Here is a 19,398-nt window from a genome sequence, read left to right on the forward strand (position 1 = left end):
AGAGGGAAAGGGAAAGGGAGGGAAGGGAAAGGGGTCCAGAAAGAAGCCAGAGGAGAAGAAAAATACATTACCTATAGAAGAGCAAAGATAAGAATCACATCAAACTTCTCAGAAACCATGCAAACAGTAAAAGAGTGGAGTGAAATATTTTCTTAGGCAAACGGAAATTGAGGGAATTTGTTGCCAGTGGTCCTACCTTGCAAGAAATGGTAAAAAGACATTCTTTGAAGAGAAAGACAATGGTATAGGTCAGAAATTTAAATCTACATAAGGACAGAAAGAGCGGCCAGGCACGGTGGCTCACTTCTGTAATCCTAGCACTTTGGGAGGCTGAGGTGGGCGGATCACCTGAGGTCAGGAGTTCAAGACCAGCCTGGCCAACATGGTGAAACCCTGTCTCTACTAAAAATGCAAAAAATTAGCTGAGTGTGGTGGCGGGCGCCTGTAATCCCAGCTACCCTGTAAGCTGAGGTAGGAAAATTGCTTGAACCCAGGAGATGAAAGTTGCAGTGAGCCGAGATCGCGCCACTGCACTCCAGCCTGGGCAACAGAGGGAGACTCCGTCTCCAAAAAAAAAAAAAGAGAGAGCACTGAACAAGGACCAAGTAAAAGTAAAACAAAAACTTTTACTTTTCTTATCCTTAATTGATCTAACAGATAACAGTTGGTTTAAACTAATAATAATGATGTACTTGGTTATGTATGCATTTATTATGTACAGACATATATTTATATATATTGATGTGAAATGAATGATGGCAATAATACAGGAATGAGAGAGAAGAACTGGGATTATTTTGTTATCATAAGGTACTCACATTAACTATGAAGTACTCTGTCGCCTAGACTGGAGTGCAGTGGCACAATCTGGGATTACTGCAGCCTCCACTTCCTAGGCTCAAATGATCCTCCCACCTCAGCCTCCTGAGTAGCTAGGACCACAAGCGCACACCACCATGTTTGGCTAACTATTCTGTTTTATTAAAATTTTTGGTAGAGACGAGGTCTCACAATATTTGCCCAGGCCGGTCTCAGACTCTTAGACTCTAAACTCCTGCAAACTCTTGGACTCCAATTCTTAATGCGTATGCACCTAATAACTGTGATCAATGGCAAAAACTGGTACAACTGCAAGGACAAACAGAAGATCCCACTATTACAGTTGGAGACTCCAATACCCCTTTATTAGAAATGGGCAGACTAAAACAAAAAGCAAGAAAAAACAAGAGAGAAATGGGGCCGGACGCAGTGGCTCACACCTGTAATCCCAGCACTTTGGGAGGCTAAGGAGGGTGGCTTGCCCAAGCCCAGGAGTTCAAGACCAGGCTGTGCAACACAGTGAAATCCCGTCTCTACTAAAATACAAAAAATTAACTGGACATAGGTGGTGTGTGCCTGTAGTCCCAGTTACTCAGGAGGCTGAGGCAGGAGAATTGCTTGAACCCGGGAGGCAGACGTTGCAGTGAGCCAAGATTGCACCACTGCACTCCAGCCTGGGCGACAGAGCGAGACTCCATCTTAAAAAAAAAAAAAGAGAGAGAGAGAGAGAGAGAGAAATGGGCAGGCTAGTCATAGTAGCTCATGCCTGTAATTTCAGCACTCTGGGAGGGGAGGCTGAGGTAGGAGGATTACTTGAGCCCAGAAATTCAAGACCAGCCTGAGCAACATAAGGAAACCCTGTCTCTATAAAAAATTTAAAAATTGTCCAAGCATGGTGGTGCATGCCAATAGTCCCAGCTACCTGGGAGGATGAGGTGGGAGAATCACTTGAGCCCAGGAGGTCAAGGCTGCAGTAAGCTGTGATCCAGCCTGGGTGACAGAGCAAGACCCTATTGTAAATAAATAAATAAATAAACAAACAAATAAATATATAAAGAAATGGGCAGATCCAGCAGGCAGAAAATCAGTAAGCACACAGTGGGACTCAACAACCCTATCAATCAACTGTCTAAAATTGACATCTATAGATGACATGATTCAACAACAGCAGAGTACACACTCTTCTCAAGTTCATATGGAACATTAATCAAGATAGAACACATAGGCTGGGCGCGGTGGCTCAAGCCTGTAATCCTAGCACTTTGGGAAGCTGAGGCAAGGAGCTGAGATTGCGCCACTGCACTCCAGCCTGGGTGACAGAGGGAGACTATCAAAAAAAAAAAAAATTATCAAGATGTGTTTTGGCCAGGTGCGGCGGCTCACGCCTGTAATCCCAGTACTTTGAGAAGCCAAGGTGGGCAGATCACGAGGTGTGGAGATCAAGACCATCCTGGCTAACATGGTGAAACCCCGTCTCTACTAAAAATAAAAATAAAAAATAAATAAATAAAATTTTTAAAAAAATTAGCCCGGCATGGTGGCAGGTGCCTGTAGTCCTAGCTACTCAGGAGGCTGAGGCAGGAGAATGGCGTGAACCCAGGAGTCAGAGCTTGCAGTGAGCCGTGATCACGCCACTGCACTCCAGCCTGGGGGACACAGCAACACTCTGTCTCAAAAAAAAGAAAAACAAAAGAAAAAACCCAAAACTTATCAAAATTTGTGGAATGCAACAAAAGCAGTGATTAGAGAAAATTTATAGCATTGTATGCACATACTAGAAAAGAAGAAAGAGGCCAGTTGTGGTAGCTCACACCTGAATCTCAGCACTTTGGGAGGCCAAGGCCAACTCACTTGTGTACAGGAATTCAAGACCAGCCTGGGCAACATAGTGAAACCCCCATCTCTACAAAAAATACAAAAATTAGGCCGGGCGCAGTGGCTCACGCCTGTAATCCCAGCACTTTGGGAGGCCAAGGCCAGTGGACCACGAGGTCAGGAGTTCAAGACCAGTCTGACCAAGATGCTGAAACCTCATCTCTACTAAATATACAAAAAATTATCCGGGTGTGGTGGCACGCGCCTGTAATCCCATCTACTTCGGAGGCTGAGGCAGGAAAATCGCTTAAACCTGGGTGTCAGAGGTTGCAGTGAGCCAAGATCAAGCCACTGCACTCCAGCCTGGGTGACAGAGCAAGACTTCGTCTCAAAAAACAACAACAACAACAAAAACTAGCCAGGCATGGTGGTGCATGCCTGTACTCCCAGCTACTTGGGAGGCAGAGGCGGGAAGATCACCTGAGACTGGGAGGCGGAAGTTGAAGTGAGATAAGATCGGGCCACTCCACTCCAGCCTGGGTGACAGAGCCAGACCCTGTCTCAAAAAAAAAAAAAAGAGATAAAAGAAGAAAATACCTAATAAAAGCAACTTAGGCTTCCAACTTAGGAAACTATGTCAATAGAGAAAGTCAACAAAACCAAAAGCTCTTTGAAAAACTAAATAAAATCAATAGGCATCTAGCCAGGCTAACTAAGAAAAAAAATACAGAGGACACAAATTACTAATATCGGAAATGAAAAAAGGAGGCCGTATGGTGGCTCATGCCTGTAATGCCAGAACTTTGAGAGGCCAAGGCGGGTGGATCACGAGGTCAGGAGTTCAAGACCAGCCTGGCTAACATGGTGAAACCCCATCTATACTAAAAATATAAAAATTAGCCAGGCATGGTGGCAGGTGCCTGTAATCCCAGCTACTCAGGAAGCTGAGGCAGAGAATTGCTTGAACCCGAGAGGCGGAGGTTGCAATGAGCTGAGACTGCGCCACTGCACTCTAGCTTGGATGACAGAGCAACACTCTGTCTAAAAAAAAAAAAAAAGAAATAATAGTTTCTTGTAAAGACTAACTTCCTTCAAGCCTCCTTGCTTTGTGCTAATAACTTTGTTAAGCCCTATCCTATGTAGCTGTTAGACGTAAGGGAATAAGTACATTCTATGTCCTTGTACTTTAACCAAGGTATTTGTTCTGGACATGCTCAGGCATGCCCCAGCTCACAGCCTATGCCCCTTCCTTATTTGAGAATGTTATTACTTTTCTAAGTCCTTTCATAAGCAACTTCCTCTTTTCTTCTGTTCTCCATTGCTTTTACAGATTTAAAAAAATTTTTAAATTATTAGCCAGTTGGGTTTTAGTTTAGATCATGTGGTCTGGCCCCAACTGATGGAGACCGGACACAGTAGCAGGGACAAACTGCATAAGGAATAAAAATTGTTTCCCTCCTTTGTTCAGGTGTGCTCTCACCATTATTCCATCTGCGACGAGCACCCTTTCTGCAGAAATTAAAATTGCCATGCTGAGAAAACTTTTTGTCGGAATGCAGATTTTTCCTTGCAGTACTGACGAACAAGAATTCTGTTTCTAAATAAACATTTTACACATAATATTATAATTACTTTTGTTTTCTCACTTTTTTTTTTTTTTTTGAGACAGAGTCCCCCTTTGTCACCTAGGCTGGAGTGTAGTGATGGGATCTTGGCTCACTGCAACCTCCTCCTCCCAGGTTCAAGCGATTCTCCGGCCTCAGCCTCCCTAGTAACTGGGACTACAGGCATGTGCCACTACTCTGGGCTAATTTTTGTACTTTTAGTAGAAATGGGGTTTCACCATGTTGGCCAGGCTAGTCTCAAACTCCTGACCTCAGATGATCCACCCACCTTACCCTCCCAAAGTGCTGGGATTACAGGCATAAGCAATCACGCCCAGCCTTCACTTTGTCTTATGGTGCTGACCAATATAACTTTTCATGGAACCTTTTATGATTATTCCAAAACTTATAAGGAAGTGTAATAACCAATGATAGTCAAGACTCTTCTGAATAAAAAAAGCAGAAAGGAAGATTTGTCCAACTAGGGATCAAAATTTACTAGGAAGCCATGGTACTTAATAACATGAGGTGTTGGGGCAAGAGAAGACAGATTAAATAACCCAGAGACCCATGCTTTGTATGAAACGTTGATGTATGACAGACATGTTTTGTTAGGTCACTGGAGAAAGGAGGTATTGTTCAAAAATGGATGGAAAACTTAGCTACCCTTATAAACGAAAGTTAAAATGGATCGCTCCCTTACATCACATTACAATAGCAACTACACATGGATAAGGGTGTAAATATATAGAGAGAGAAGCTCTGTCTCTTTCTGTCTCCGGAGTGCAGTGTCCCAATCTTGGCTCACGGTAACCTCCGCCTCCCAGGTTCAAGCAATCCTCCAGACTCAGCTTCCTGAGAAGCTGAGACTACAGGCTGAGACTACAAAACTTACACCTGGGTAAGTTTTGTATTTTTAGTAGAGACAGGATTTCACCATGTTGGCCAGGTTGGTCTCGAACTCCTGACCTCAAGTGATCCACCCACCTTGGCCTTCCAAAGTGCTGGGATTACAGGCATGAGCTACCGCACCTGGCCAGGGTATAAATATTAAAACAAAACTTTAAAATTTATTAAAAAGGACAGATGAATATTTTTAAAACATTGGAGTAGAGAAAATTTCCCTAGAAAAAAAACAGAAAAGATGTCATTTCCTCCTTCCTTTTTTCTCCTTCTTTTCTCCTTCCCCTTTGTTAGGGCTGAGCTTTCCACCGGCCCATAAAGCAGAAGGAGGAGGCCCAATATGTTCCAGTCAACCTGTGTGACTAGGAGACAGGGAAGGAGTGGGATTGGGGAAGTGAGTAAGCATTACGGATGAAGAGAGTCAGACTTGCCACTGTAATATGTTACACATGGAAAGAGGGAAGGCTGGAATAAACCCTGCAGGGTTGGACTGGAATTGGAGTATTGGCTGTGATTGTGTTTTTTTATATACATAGACATAGGTGTCTATTACTTCTACCAAAAAGTAAGGATGTGTGCATAGAAGAATTGTGAAATGTCAGAAGAATACAGAAACCAGCTCAAAGGGGTTTTCATTGGCCTAATCTAGAAAAAATGGAGCATTAAAGTATATAATATGATTGGGCATCATGGCTCACGTGTGTAATCCCAACACTTTGGGAGGCTGAGGCAGGAAGAACACTTGAGGCCAGGAGTTTGAGACCAGCCTGGGCAATACAGGGAGACCCTATCTCTACTAAAAGTAAAAATTAGCCAGGCATGGTGGTGTGTGCCTATAATCCCACCAATTCAGAAGGCTGAGGTGAGAGGATCCCTTGAACCCTGCAGTTGAAGTCTGCAGTGAGCTATGAGGCTGCAGTGCACTATGATTGCCACACTGCACTCCAGCCTGGGCAACGAAGCAAGACCTGCCTCTAAAACAACAACAACAATAATAATAAAAATAAATGGCTAGGCGAGGTGGCTTATGCCTATAATCCCAGCACTTTAGGAGGCCGAGGCGGGTGGATCACCTGAGGTCAGGACTTCGAGATCAGCCTGGCCAACATGGTGAAACCTCGTCTCTACTGAAAATACAAAAATTAGCTGGGCATGGTGGTGTATGCCTGTGGTCCCAGCTACTCGGGAGGCTGAGGCAGGAGAATGGCTTGAACCTGGGAGGCGGAGGTTGCAGTGAGCCAAGACTGCACCACTGCACTCCAGCCTGGGCAACAAAGCAGACTCTGTCTTAAAAAAAAAAAAAAAAAATCATAATAATTCGTACAACTCAACAAAAAGAGAATTAAGAATAGGCAAGGGAGGCTGGGCGTGGTGGCTCACGCCTGTCATCCCAGCACTTCGGGAGGGAGACGGGTGAATCACGAGGTCAGGAGATCAAGACCATCCTGGCTAACACGGTGAAACCCCGTCTCTACTAAAAATACAAAAGAATTACCTGCGCATAGTGGCGGGCGCCTGTAGTCCCAGCTACTTGGGAGGCTGAGGCAGGAGAACGGCGTGAACCCGGGAGGCGGAGCCTGCAGTGAGCCAAGATCGCGCCACTGCACTCCAGCCTGGGCGGCAGAGCTAGACTCCATCTCAAAAAAAAAAAAAAATAGGCAAGAGAGAGCCTAGCGTGGTGGCTCACATCTGTAATCCCAGCACTTTGGAAGGCCGAGGCGGGTGGATCACTTGAGTTAAGGAGTTTGAGACCAGCCTGGCCAATAGGGTGAAACTAGCTAGTAAAGTACAAAAATCAGCTGGGCTTGGTGGTGGGTGCCTGTAGTCCAAGCTACTCAGGAGGCTGAAGCACAAGAATCGTTTGAATCCAGGAGGCGGAGGTTGCAGTAAACGGAGATTCCGCCACTGCACTCCAGCCTGAGCAACAGAGTGAGACACCATCTCAAAAAAACAAAAAACAACCCCCCCTCAACAAAAAAAGATGATGCAAAAGGGCCAGGCACAGTGGCTCACCATTGTAATACCACTTTGGGAGGCCAAGGTGGGAGGATTGCTCGAGGCTGAGTTAAAGACCAGCCTGGGCAATATAGAGAGACCCTGTCTTGTCTCTACTCACCCCACAAAAAAAAAAAAAAAAAAAAAAAAAAAAAAAAAAATAGCAACAGACTTGAATAGACATTTCTCTCTCTTTTTTTTTTTTTTTTTTTTTTTTGCATACGGAGTCTCGCTCTGCTCGGCCCAGGCTGGAGCTGCAGTGGGCCCGGATCTCAGCCCTCACTGCCCAAGCTTCCGGCCTCCTGGGGTTTACGGCATTCTCCTGCCTCAAGCCTCCCAAGTAGCTGGGACTACAGGCGCCCTGCCACCTCGCCCGGCTAGTTTCTTTTGTATTTTTAGTAGGACGGAGGTTTCACTGTGTTAGCCAGGATGCGTCTCGATCTCCTGACCTCGTGATCCGCCCGTCTCGGCCTCCCAAAATGCTGCCGGGATTACAGGCTTGCCAGCCCACTCGGCCCGGCCAAATAGAACATTTCTCTAAGAAGAATATACAAATGGCCAATTAAGTACGTAAAAGATGGCTCAATATCATTAGACATTAGGTAATGCAAAATTAAAACCCTCCCAGGCGTCAAGCGATTCTCCTGCTCTACCCTTCCAAGTAGCTGGGCATTACAGGTGTGCACACCACACCAGGGCTGAATTTTCCTACTTTTAGTAGCGACAAGCCATTTCACCGTGCTTGCCAGGCTGCTCTCGAACTCCTGACCTCAAGCTGATCTGGCCCACCTCCACTGCCAAGTGTTGAGGTTACTGGGGCCATAAGCCACCACGCCTGGCCAATTAGAGTGCGTTCAGTTTCTTCCTTCCTTTTTTTTTTTTTTTTGATAGTCTCATTCTGTCGGGCCCACATGTTGTAGCTGCCCAGGTGGTGTGATCTTGGCTCATGCAACCTCCGCTCCGCTGCCGTTCAAGTGATCTCATGGCCTCACCCCACTAAGTAAGCTGGGATTACAGGCCTCCTGCTCACTATGCCTGGGACTATTTTGTATTTTAGTAAAAGATGGAGTTCAGCATGTTGGCCAGGGCCCTGGTAAATTGGGCTGATTTCTTTTTTTTTTTTTTTTTTTTTTTTTTGAGACGGGAGTCTTGCCAGAGCTGGAGTGCAGTGGCGTGATCTCAGCTCACTGCAACCTCTGCCTCCCAGGTTCAAGCAATTCTTTATCTCAGCCTCCTGAATAGCTGGGATTACAGGTGCCTGCCACCACGCCTGGCAAATTTTTTGTATTTTTAGTACAGACAGGGTTTCACCATCTTGGCCAGGCTGGTCTCAAACTCCTGACCTCGTGATCTACCCGCCTCAACCTCCCAAAGTGCTGGGATTACAGGTGTGAGCCACTGTGCCCAGCCTGGACTTATCTTTTCTAATAGTTATTATTTCTACCTGTACTTCCTGGGCCTTGGAGGTACCATAAATCCATACCTGCTTTTTTTTTTTTTTTGAGACAGTGTTTTGCTCTTGTTGCTCAGGCTGGAGTGCAATAGCACGATCTCAGCTCACTGCAACTTCTGCCTACTGGGTTCAAGCGATTCTCCTGCCTCGGCCTCCTGAGTAGCTGGGATTACAGGTGCCCACCACCATGCCCAGCTAATGTTTTTTGTATTTTTAGTAGAGATGGGGTTTCACCATGTCAGCCAGGCTGGTCTTGAACTCCTGACCTCAGGTGATCCATCCACCTCAGCCTCCCAAAGTGCTAGGATTACAGGCATGAGCCACCGTGCCCAGCTTTTTTTTTTTTTTGAGACAGAATCTCATTCTGTCACCCAGGCTGGAGTGCAGTGGCACCATTTCTACTCACTGCAACCTCCACCTCCCGGGCTGAAGCAATTTTCCCGCCTCAGCCTCTCTAGTAGCTGGGATTACAAGTGCGCACCACCACGCCCAGATAATTTTTGAATTTTTAGTAGACACGGTGTTTTGCCATCTTGGCCAGGCTGGTCTTGAACTCCTGACCTCAAGTGATCCACCTGCTTCAGCCTCCCAAAGTGCTGGGATTAGAGGCATGAGCCACTGCTCTGAGTTCTTGATGCCTGTCATCACCTGGAGCTTGCTGGGCTGGCAGGAAGTGAACATCAGTGCCTTGTTGGCTGCAGCCCAGGACACAGCTATAGACAACAGGATATAGGAAGGAACCCAGAAGCAAAACCTCCTCCTGTGGAAAGGGGTGGAGTCTTCCTTAGGAAGACAGAAGTTGCCTTCCTTAGAGACTAGGAAGGAAGTTCATGGACACATGCAGGGTGAACCTGAGGACCAGAAGAGGAGAAGAATCCATGAAGGTGCCATCCTTGAGAAGATCAAGAGATGTACTGCTTTCCTGCATGCTACAAGGGAATGAATGGCTAAGTGAGCCTGAATTGTAATTTCTGCTCCTTTTATAATGTAAATTCCTTCTGAAATGCCATCATTCCCTGTTTTCCAAACATTAGTGTTCATGGGAATCACCTATAGCAGTGGTCCCCAAACTTTTTGGCACCAGGGTCTGGCTTCACGGAAGACAATTTTTCCACAGACAGCGTTGGGGGGACGTACGGTGGGGGGGCCAATGGCTTCGAGGTGAAACTCTTCCACCTCAGATCATCAGGCATTAGAGTCTCATAAGGAACACGCAACCTAGATCCCTCAAATGCACAGTTACAATAGGTTTCACGCCCCTATGAGAATCTACTGCTACTGCTGATCTGAAAGGAGGCGAAGTTTAGGTGGTAATGGCTCACCCCCCCAATCACCTGCTGTGTGCCCAGTTCCTAACAGGTGACGGACCCACACTGGTCTGCAGCCCTGGGTCTGGGGATCCCTGACCTCTATTTGTTCTAAATATGATTCCTAGAATCCTTCTGTAGAGTCTGAATTAGTAGAAAAGGCAGACAGCTGTGGTTTATCCTGTTCAGCATCTTTCACCCTCTCTTTTGGAATACTTCTGGAAAACAGACCGAGGACAAAATCCATAAAGACTTATTCATTAGCTCCCGTCCCCATCAGTCAGTGGTGACCCCAAGGCATCGATTCTGCCACTTCTAGGATGCATGTGTGCTAGCGCTGAGCAGGCAAGAGTCCCACACTGAGGTATCAGAGAAGCTCCTGGGCAAAAAGCAAGAGGCACCAGATGTGGGCCAGGTGCAATCACATTGCACCCATGCCAAGGCAGCAGAACCTGCATAGAACTGGCGGTAGCAGCTGTGGCTTGAAAAAGAAGCATGGCTGGTCGCTGTGGCTCACGCCTGTAATCCCAGCACTTTGGGAGGCCAAGGCGGGCAGATCACCTGAGGTCAAGAGTTGGAGAAAATCCCATCTCTATTAAAAATACAAAAAAAATTAGCCAAGCGTGGTTGTTCGCGCCTGTAATCCCAGCTACTCGGGAGTCTGAGGCAGGAGAATCACTCGAACCCAGAAGGCGGAGGTTGCAGTGAGGTAAGATTGCACCATTGCACTCCAGCCTGGGCAATGAGAACGAAACTCTGTCTCATATCTCATACATACACACACACACAGACACACACACACAGACACACACACACACACACAAAGAGGTATGACCAAGAGGATTTGAAGTAATGCACAAGAGATTTCCCATATATTCCACTTCTTAAGACCAACCCATCACAAGAAGATTTGCAAGACCAGCTATATTCATTACCTTCCTCCTCTATCCCCCTTCTCAATCTCTCTCACCTACACCCAGCATTTTGTTTAATGGGTAAAGTGACCCAGAGGTTAAAAAAAAAAAAAAAAAACCCACCACCATTAAGTGGTGGCACTAGTGGGGATTTGCACCTGCTCAGTTCTTCTCTAGAATTTGTTTGGGTGTTTTTTTGTTTGTTTTTGAGACGGAGCCTTGCTCTGTTGCTGGAGTGCAATAGCAGGATCTTGGCTCACTGCAACCTCCGCCTCCTGGGTTCAAGCGATTCTCCTGCCTCAGCCTCCCAAGTAGCAGGGATTACAGGTGCCTGCCACCATGCCTGGCTAACTTTTATATTTTTAGTACAGACAGGGTTTCACCATGTTAGCCAGGATGGTTTGAAACTCCCGACCTCAGGCAATCTACCTGCCTCGGCCTCCCAAAGTGCTGAGATTACAGACGTGAGCTACCATGCCCAGCCTAGAATTGGGGCTTTTTTTTTTTTTTTTGAGACGGAGTCTCGCTCTGTTGCCCAGGCTGGAGTGCAGTGGCGCGATCTCAGCTCACTGCAATCTCCGCCCCTCCAGGTTTAAGCAATTATCTGCCTCAGCCTCCGGAGTAGCTGGAATTACAGGTGCGTGTCAACATGCCTGGCTAATTTTTTGTATTTTTAGTAGAGACAGGGTTTCACCATCTTGGCCAGGCTGGTCTTGAACTCGTGACCTCGTGATCCACCTGCCTCGGCCTCCCAAAGTGCTGGGATTACAGGCGTGAGCCACCGCGACCGACTAAAATTGGGGCTTTTAACCACGCAGTGCTAAGAAAAATTTCAAGGTAAGGGGCATCTGGGTTCAGTGAGAAAGAATATAATAACTGATTAGAGGTGTCTCCTGTGAGCAAAGGAATTGGTAGATACACCACCAAGAGAACAAGGAACAAAAGAAAAACCAGACTGGGTGCGGTGGCTCACGACTGTAATCCCAGCATTTTGGGAGGCTGACCCGGCGGATCACCTGAGGTCAGGAGTTTGAGACCAGCCTGGCCAACACAGTGAAACTCTGTCTCTGCTAAAAATACAAAAATTAGCCGGGCATGGTGGTGGGCGCCTGTAATCCCAGCTACTCAGGAGGCTGAGGCAGGAGAATCACTTGAACCTGGGAGGTGGAGGTTGCTGTGAGCCAAGATCATGCCACTTAACTTGAGCCTGGGTGAAACAGCGAAACTCCGACTCAAAAAAACAAAACAAAACAAAACTAGATACACTGGAAATTGGACATCAAAATTAGAAACTTTGTGCTGCAAATCATAGAGAGTGAAAAGACAACCCACAGGATGGGAGAAAACATTTCCATGTCATGTATCTGATAAGGGTCTAATATCCAGAATATATAAAGAACTCTTACAACTTGATAATATAAAGACTAATAATCTAATTTTTTTAATGGGCAAAGGATTTCAACAGATGTTTCTCTAAAGATATAAAAATGACCAAAAAAAAGCACATGAAAGGTGTCTGATGTCATTAGTCAACAGGGAAATGCAAATCAAAACCACGGTGAGGTATCTCTGTGCACCCCCCAGGATGACTGTAATATAAACGACGGACAATAACAAGTGTTGGCAAGGATGTGGAGAAATCGGATTTCTCTTACACTGCTGGTGGCAGTGTATGATGCAGCAGCTGTGGAAAAGAGTTTGGCAGTTCTCCAATAAGTTAAACGGAATTACCTTATCACTCAGCAATCCCACTCGCAGGCATATACCCAGAATAATTGAAAAAATAGATGTTCAAACAAAAACTTGTACATAAATGTTCATAGCAGCTCTATTCACAACAGCCAAAAAGTGGAAACAACCTGATGCCCATCACTGGTGAATGGAAGTAAAAGACTATATACACATACTATTGAATATTATCCAGAAATAAAAAGAAATGAAGCCAGGCACAGTGGCTCACGCCTATAATCCCAATACTTTGGGTGGCTGAGGCAGGAGGATTGCTTGAACATGGGAATTTGGGACTAGCCTGAGCAACATAGTGAGAGCCCATGCTACAAAAAAATTTTAAAAATTAACCGGGCATGGCGGTGTGCACTTGTAGTCCTAGCTACCCAGGAAGGAGGCTGAGGTAGGAGGATCACCTGTGCCAAGGAAGTCAAGGCTGTAGTGATCTGTGATCACACCACTGTACCTCCAGCCTGAGCAACAGAGTGAGTCTCTGTCTCAAAAAAAAAAGAGAAAGAAAAGGAAAAAGAAGGAAGGAGAGGGGAGGGGAGGGGAGGGGAAGGAAGGGAAGGGAAGGGAAGGGGGAGGAAATGAAGAGAAGAGAAGAAAAGAGAAAGAGTTAGAGGAAGAGGAAAAGGAAAAGAAAGAAAGGGGCCGGGCAGGGTGGCTCACGCCTGTAATCCCAACACTTTGGGAGGCTGAGGTGGGCGGATCATCTGAGGTCAGGAGTTGGAGACAAGCCTGGTCAATATGGTGAAACCCTGACTCTACTAAAAATACAAAAATTAGCTGGGCGTGATGGTGGGGGCCTGTAATTCCAGCTACTCGGGAGGCTGAGGCAGGAGAATTGCTTGACTCCGGGAGGTGGAGGTTGCAGTGAGTCGCGATTGCGCCATTGCACTCCAGCCTGGGGAACAAGAGCGAAACTCTGTCAAAAAAAAAAAAAAGAAGAAAGAAAGAAAGGAAGGAAGGGAGGGAAGGAGGAAGGAGGGAGGAGGGAGGGAGGGAGGGAGGGAAAGAAAGGAAGGTGGGAGGTTGGGAAGGAGAGAAGGAAGGAAAGAAGGAAAGAATAGGAAGGAAGGAAGGAAGGAAATGAAGGAGGGAAGGAAGGTGGGAGCGAGGTTGGGAAGGAGGGAAGGAAGGGAAGAACTGATACGTGTTACAACATAGATAGACCTAGAAAATATTATGCTAATTTTAAAAAGCCAGTCACAAAATGCCCACATATTATATGATCCCATATATACAGAATGTCCAGAATACACACATTTTTAGAGACAGAAAGTAGGTTAGTAGTTGCTTAGGGATTGGGGTAGAGGGAGAAGAGCGGGGAGTGACCGCTAACGGGTATGAGGTTCGTTTTAAGAGGGAGGAAAATATTCTAAAATAAGATTGCCGTGATAATTTCACAACCCTGTGAGTATACTAAAAAACACTGATATGCACATTAAGTGAACGAGGTGTATGGGGATGTAAATTATATCTCAATAAAGCTGTTTTTTAAAACCTGAAAGTCTCACGTTCTGGGAAACCTCTCAATGCTGGGCATACTGGGAGGTCTCCCTGGTACCACTCTTATCTCCATACAATTTATCTATTTATTTATTTATTTAATTTTTGAGACGGAGTCTCTCTCTGCCGCCCAGGCTGGAGTGCAGTGTCTTGATCTCAGCTTTCTGCAACCTCCACCTTCTGGGTTCAAGTAGTGACTCTCCTGCCTCAGCCTCCCGAGTAGCTGGAATTACAAGTGCCCACCACCATGCCCAGCTAATTTATTTTACTTTTAGTAAAGACGGGGTTTCACCATGTTGGACAGGCTGGTCTCAAACTTCTGACCTCAGGTGATCCGCCCACCTTGGCCTCCCAAAGTGCTGGGATTACGGGCGTGAGCCACCACACCAGGTCCATGCTTTTTTTTTTTTTTTTACATGGAGTCTGGCGCTATCGCCCAGGCTGGAGTTCAGTGGCGTGATCTCAGCTCACTGCAACTTCTGCCTTCTGAGTTTTAAGCATTTCTCTCTGCCTCAGCCTCCTGAGTAGCTGGGATTACAGGTGCTCGCCACCATGCCTGGCTAATTTTTGTATTTTTAGTAGAGATGGGGTTTCACCATGTTGGCCAGGCTGGTGTTGAACTCCTGACCTCAGGTGATCCACCCACCTCGGCCTCCCAAAGTGCTAGAATTGCAGGTGTGAGCCACTGCACCCAGCCTACCAGGCCCATAAAATTTTAAAAAAGGGAGTGGGATTTGGGGAGAAAATGCAGTGTCTGGAGTATTAGTCAGCTTTTTGCTGTGGCAATGCTGTGTAACGAACAGCCTTGGAACTTAGTCATTTATGGCAGCAAACATTTCTTGCTTACAGGTCTGTGGGTCAACTGTTGGCTGTACTAGGCTAGCTGGGCTCACCTGTACTTGGCTCCAGACTGTGAGTTAGATGCCAGTTTATTCCAGGTGTCTCTCATTCCAGGACCCAAGCTGAAGCAGCAGCATTTCCCTAGGACATGCTCTTCTTGGATGGATAGCACAAGCACTAGAAACCAAGCCCATACCATACAATTACTCCAATGCCTCAGCTAGATACCTCTTACTTCATGTCTGTTCATGCCCCATTGGCCAAGGCAAGTCACATGGCCATGCCCACAGTCACGAGGGTGGGGAAATACTGTCTCATTTGAGGCACTGAAAAGCAAGGTAATGGGTCTGGACATATAATCTAATTATAGGAGGGGGTGGGATAGTTGGAAATAATAAGCCAACCAACCCAGAACAAATGCTTGCCATTCTTGCTCTATGAGACCTTTAGGGAACAGGTCAGGAAGGATCCATCAGGCCAGGCGCGGTGACTCACACTTGTAATCCTAGCACTTTGGGAAGCCGAGGTGGGAGGATCACTTGAGCTCAGCAGTTCAAGTGGCAGAACGTGGCAGAACCCTGTCTCTACAAAAAAAATACAAAAATTAGCTGGATGTGGTAAGATGTGCCTGTAGTCCCAGCTACTAAAGGGGCTGAGGTGGGAGAAGTGCTTGAGCCCAGGAGGTTGAGGCTGCAGTGAGCCATGTTCGTGCCACTGTACTCCAGCCTGAGTGACAGACTGAGATAAACACACATAAAAAGATGAGAATCTATTTTGTCTAATTCTGCTGCATTAGCATCTTGTGTTTTTTTGTTTTTTGGGGGTTTTGAGATGGAGTTTTGCTCTTGTTGCCCAGGCTGGAGTGCAGTGGCGCGATCTCGGCTCACCGCAACCTCCGCCTCCTGGGCTGAAGCGATTCTCCTGCCTCAGCCTTCTGAGTAGCTGGGATTATAGGCACACGCCACCATGCCCAGCAATTATTTGTATTTTTAGTAGAGACGGGGTTTCACCATGTTGGCCAGGCTGGTCTCAAACTCCTGACCTCAGGTGATCCACCCGTCTTGGCCTCCCAAAGTGCAGGGATTATAGGTGTGATGGGGTCTTTTTTTTTTTTTTTTTTAAGACGGAGTCTCACTTTGTTGCCCAGGTTGGAATGCAGTGGCACAATCTTGGCTAGCTGCAACCTCCACCTCCCGGGTTCAAGCGATTCTCCTGACCCAGCCTCCCAAGTAGCTGGGATTACAGACACCCACCACAATACCCAGTTAATTTTTGTATTTTTAGTAGAGATGGGGGTTTCACCATATTGGCCACGCTGGTCTCAAACTCCTGACCTCAAGTGATCCACCCGCCTTGGCCTCTCAAAGTGCTGGATCATGCCCGGCTGGGTCTTTTCTTAAAAAGTAGAAATGACATTTTAAATTCTGATTATACAAGCAAAAATATCAGACGATACAGGGTACTTTAACAAAAAAGTAGGAACAGCTTCCAGGAATTCTTATGCCCACCAAGCTGACTCGCCTTATTTTATTACACCAACGTCCAGAGCAGAAAGTCATTTGACGATACGAGGATGTCCACAGTGCCTAGCACTGAACACACACATGGGCAGAGGAGGAGGAATAAGGTTTGAAATGTTCAGAGCTAGAAGCTAGTCTGTGGGAATTAGTGGCCCATCTCCTGCCATATGGAAAAAGACAGGCTGCAGGAAAGAGCGCATGGCTGATGTACACAAACAGAGGTGGAGACTGGGGGTGGAAAGAACGTCCTAGTAGCATTTACGTCCTGGGTCCGGTTATTCCTAAAGTTGGCCTGTTATCCCTGCCCTTCCCACAATTGGGCATTCAGCCCTTCCTTGAGTTCTATGAGCCAATAAATCGCCCATTTTGTCCAAGCTAGTATATTTATTTATTTATTTATTTGTTGAGACAGAGTCGCCCAGGCTGGAGTGCAGTGGCACGATCTCGGCTCACGGCAACCTCCGCCTCCCGGGTTCAAGCGATTCTCCTGCCTTAGCCTCCCGAGTATCTGGGACTACAGGCGCCTGTCACCACACCCAGCTAATTTTTGTACTTTTAGTAGAAACGGGGTTTCACCGTGTTAGCCAGGATGGTCCCAAACTCCTGACCTTGTGATCTGCCCACCTTGGCTTCCCAAAGTGCTGGGGTTACAGGCATGAGCCACTGCGCCCGGCCAATTTTTGTATTTTTAATAGAGATGAGGTTTTGTCTTGTTGTCCAGGCTGATCTGGAACTCCTGACCTCAGGTGATCCACCCGCCTCAGCCTCCCAAACTGCTGGGATTACAGGCATGAGCCACCACACCCGACCTTGAGCTAGTTTAGATTGAGAGTTCTGCAACAAGCACCCTAAAGTGTGGCCACTGAGCTGGTGCTAACACTCCAGTTTCTGGGCTGATGCTGAAACTATAAAGATGGACAAAACCTGGGCCTGCAAACAAATAATTACAGCATGACATGCCAAGTTTCATAATAGTGGTGTTCCAACGGATGTGGGGCCAAGAGGTGGACTTCTGACCACACGCAACAACTGAATAAAATTTCACCGAGGAGTGCTAAGTTTTAGGGACTGAACTGATATCAACATTGTTGTTAGGTCCTTATTTTTCTTCTTTTGGATAACTTTAGGGTAAGTTGGCAACAGGATTACTGAGCTGAAGAGCATGGCTATATATTTATTATGGTTTTTGCTGAAGACCACTACTAGATGCCAAGCCAGTTCAGAGTGAAGCCCCCCGGCTCTTACCTAGACTTCAGACAGCCCTCTCCTCACTTGGAGCTGGGTCTAGTCCACTTGCTACAGCAGCTCACCCATATTTCTTTTCCTTTTTTTTTTTTTTTTTTTTTTGAGACAGAGCCTCGCTTTGTTGTCCAGGCTGGAGTGCAATGGTGCGATCTTGACTCACTGCAACCTCTGCCTCCTGGGTTCCAGTGATTCTCCTGTCTCAGCCTCCCGAGTAGCTGGAACTATAACCGCGTGTCACCACGCCTGGCCTGGCTAATTTTTGTATTTTTAGTAGAGATGAGATTTCACCAAATTGGCCAGGCTGCTCTCAAACTCCTGACCTCGTGATCCGTCTGCCTCAGACTCCCAAAGTGCTGGGATTATAGGCATGAGCCACCGTGCCCGGCCCCACAGCTATCCCCACTTGAGGCAGTCCACTCACTGTCTCAGCTTGTCACTGGGGTCCTAAAACGCTACCAACAATAAAAGCTGTGCCAAAAGGAAATGCTTCCTCCAGCTTGGGGCTCTACCCTAGGGGACACCTGGAGCAACTATTCGCTGGGACAGAAGTCATTGGTTCTCCACTCTTCCTGTTTCCAGTCTGTCCTGCCTGGTCCTAGGAATCTCATGTCTCAAGGCCAAATTCACTAAGTCAAAAGATGAGTCAGCTACCCGGGAGGCTGAGGCAGGAGAATCGTTTGAACCCGGGAGGCGGAGGTTGTGGTGAGCCGAGATGGCGCCACTGCACTCCAACCTGGTGACAGAGAGAGACTCTGTCTCAAAATAATAATAATTTTTAAAATTGACTGCAATCCATATAGACTAGTTCACACCTCTTCTCATACCCCCATCCTACTACGCGATTCTGAATACTACTGTGTCTGGTTTGATATAACGACATTTGAAGATGTTTTTTCAGTGTCAGACATTTTGTATTTTCTGAGCTGAAATCTCATGAGGGTTGCTATAGAAGAGGGAGATGCACATTCCATGTCACAGAAGTAAAAGCTCACCCAGAGTGTGGTTATAGGGAAGTAAGGTCATGGCAACTGGACTCTGGTCTTGGGGCTCTCAAGGGATTGCTGTATGTCCTTGGAGAGGGTCACAAAATCTCTGGACTCACGTGTAAAAAATGGAAATCATACCCATCAGGGTGGTTTACGTCCGCTCACAGTCCACTCCGCTCCTCTTCTTTGCCTTCCCAGAAAGGTCCAAAATGGTTTTTGAAAGAAACGATAAGCCGGTCTAATAAAACAGATAATGTGCCCACGGCCACAGAGCCGGCACATGAGCAAGAATTCAGTCTCTATGCTTCCATACCAAGGCCCTTTCCACTCCCCCACCGCTTCTCTTCCTGCCCGGGTCATCTGCTGGCGGAGGAAGGCTTGTCCACGGAAAGGCAAAAGCGACTCCCGATCAAAATCCGGGGCCACCTGGTAGCGCTCTCCAGGCCAGCAGAAATGCCCACCTGACTTCTTAACGGAGGGAAACCCCCGGGCTTGGCCCGTCGACTAAGACGGCCGCGGTGCGGGTATTGGGGGGCCCCTCTACCTCCGCGCACTGGGCGGCCCCGGCTCTGCTCTGCCCTTCCCGCCGCCTCCTGGGTCGAGGGATTCCAACGGGGCCGCGTGCCCGGGGCGGGGCCACGCGCGATTGGCCGCGCGGGATCGGGGGCGGGTCCGCGGCTGGCCGGCCGGGCGGGCGCCGACAATGAGCCTCCATAAAAGGGAGCGGCGGGGGGCAGGGGCCCCGGGTTGAGGGGCC

At 47.1% G+C, this 19,398-nt stretch overlaps 1 long non-coding RNA gene across 2 annotated transcripts in view; it reads right to left on the reverse strand.

Moving 5' to 3' along the window:
• The window catches only part of LOC108536143 (uncharacterized), a 39,014-nt gene extending 19,732 nt beyond the window's left edge, over positions 1 to 19,282 (reverse strand). Inside the window, exons 1-3 of one of the 2 annotated variants that reach the window (XR_001887430.1) lie at positions 19,186 to 19,282; positions 18,780 to 18,879; positions 14,944 to 15,067 (exon numbers count right to left, since the gene is read on the reverse strand). This is a non-coding gene — a long non-coding RNA (uncharacterized LOC108536143). Of the gene's footprint in view, positions 1 to 14,943; positions 15,068 to 18,779 lie in introns of both variants that reach the window. The other variant, XR_001887429.1, reaches the window with a different exon arrangement.
• Positions 19,283 to 19,398: the final 116 nt, after the last annotated feature.

Source organism: Rhinopithecus bieti, unplaced genomic scaffold (genome assembly GCF_001698545.2).
Source record: "Rhinopithecus bieti isolate Rb0 unplaced genomic scaffold, ASM169854v2 scaffold_13271, whole genome shotgun sequence".
NCBI lineage: Eukaryota > Metazoa > Chordata > Mammalia > Primates > Cercopithecidae > Rhinopithecus > Rhinopithecus bieti.